Genomic DNA, 2050 nt, shown 5'->3' with positions numbered 1-2050 from the left:
TGGGGTTTGTCATTTTTTTATTTTTTTTTAAATCCCTAAAAATTGTTTTGAGGTTGTCACTTTTTTTTAAAATTCCCAAAAATTAGATCAACAAAAGCCCAAATTTCACATTATCAAAATGGCGCAGCAGAACCATGGTGGAAAGCTCACAGGCCCCAGGATCGAAACCTGACTAATAGAAGAATCGAATGTGACATACCCGCAAACTTCGCCTTGCTTGAAACAGAAGATCGAAGGTTCTCAAAAACCAGAGAAAAAGACGCTGGAGGGCAAACCCAATTTCAATAAAACAACATATTGTGGTATGAAAAGACGCCGTTGGAACTGAATGACAACATGCATGATTATGCCCTCTCTCCGCCGATGCGGCGAGCGAGCTGGATATCTTTGGGCGTTATGGTAACCCTCTTGGCGTGGATTGTGCACAGATTGGTGTCCTTGAACAGCCCAACAAGGTATGCCTCTGCCGCTTCTTGCAATGCCGCCACAGCTGACCACTGAAATCTCAAGTCCGTACTTATATCCTGGCCGATCTCCCTTAGAGGCTGTTAGAAGCGTAATTTTCTTATAAGAAGCTCAGTGCTCTTCTGGCACTTTCGGATTTCCCGAAGCGCAACAGTCCCGAGCCTGAATCGGTGAGGTTTCTTCGCTCTGCCCTGGCTGGTGCAGACTTCTTGGCTGCCTTCGTTGCCAGCTGCTTGCGAGGCGCCTTCCCACGTGTTGATTTACGAGCAGTCTGCTTCGTTCGAGACATCTTTCAATATCTCTTTTCTAGTCAGCAGATTGAACAAATCAGAAGCTTAATACTCATACGCCAGCCGCATTTTGCTTTCTGCAATTACCCTGCATCAATTCAAACTAAACATTATTTTTGCAATAAGCTCCTGGAGAACTCACACTGTCGTAGGGTTCTCAATTGCACATTTTCCGGGAGTTCTCCAACGGACGGCGACTGAGACGAAGACGGAGATGGGCCAGCTTGGCCACGTCGAAAAACCTAATGAACCTGCAATCGAGATAAGCTCGGCGGCAAATTGCAGTCTCAGACCTTGTTGACGATAGAGCACACATGAACCCACTCATAGAATTTTCCCTTTGATAACCTCAGCTCTATGCTTACCGTCCTGAAGCTCTTAAAAAAACTTAAAAAGATATATATTTCGCAATGATTAGCAAGTATGCAAAAATTCATCTTTTCTAACCTGCTTTTTTTTAAATATCCTCTCTTTTGAAACTTAGGATATGGACAAATTTAGATTGCGGACTTTGTGTCAGATGAAAATAAATTGGTTTATATAATGTACAAGTGAATATGTAAAAAAGGAATAGATTGCGGACCTTATATGTTTATAGAATGTAGCTTGTTAAGACAATATAATTACATGTTTGGTTTGGTTTGGTTTTTTTAATAAATTATTATAATTAAATTACTGATAAATAGTGTATAGATAAATTTATAATAGATATAAAATACATTATAAAATACATTATAAAATTATAAAAATTAATTAAATTATAATTTTATTTTAAAATATATATATATATATATATATATATATATATATAATTAATAATCATAAATAATAAAAGTTCAGTCTCATAAACAAAAACCAAATGAAATATTTGTAGAGATAATAGTAAAAATAAAGTTTATTTTTGTCCCTGGTTACTAATAAAAATAAAATATATTTTGAAAATACTATTATAAAATAAACTCTTATGAGTAATTATATTTTTTTATTAAAAAATAATATTATATTGATATACATATCTTTATTATTTAGTCAGTCTCACATATTATTAAAATATTAATTATTATTATACTATTCTAAAATAAACTATTATAAATAGTTATATTTTTTATTAAGAAATAATATTATATTGCTATACATACCTTTATTATTTAGTCAGTCTCACATACTATTAAAAATATTAATTATTATTATTATATTTAATAAATATTGATTGCTTAACATTATATTAATTATTATTATTATATTTAATAAATATTGATTGCTTAACATTTTGTCATCAAATTAGAGCATTGCCT

General features: G+C 32.8%; 1 pseudogene; it reads right to left on the bottom strand.

The window, feature by feature from the left end:
- Positions 1-206: 206 nt before the first annotated feature.
- LOC149217305 (histone H3.2-like) lies at positions 207-754 on the bottom strand (annotated as a pseudogene).
- Between the last annotated feature and the right edge of the window lie 1296 nt (positions 755-2050).

This window comes from Pinus tabuliformis, chromosome 1_1, assembly GCF_031772625.1.
Source record: "Pinus tabuliformis cultivar Carrire ecotype Pingquan chromosome 1_1, CPIR1, whole genome shotgun sequence".
NCBI classification, from domain to species: Eukaryota; Viridiplantae; Streptophyta; class Pinopsida; order Pinales; family Pinaceae; genus Pinus; species Pinus tabuliformis.
This window is presented reverse-complemented; position numbering and strand designations above follow the sequence as displayed.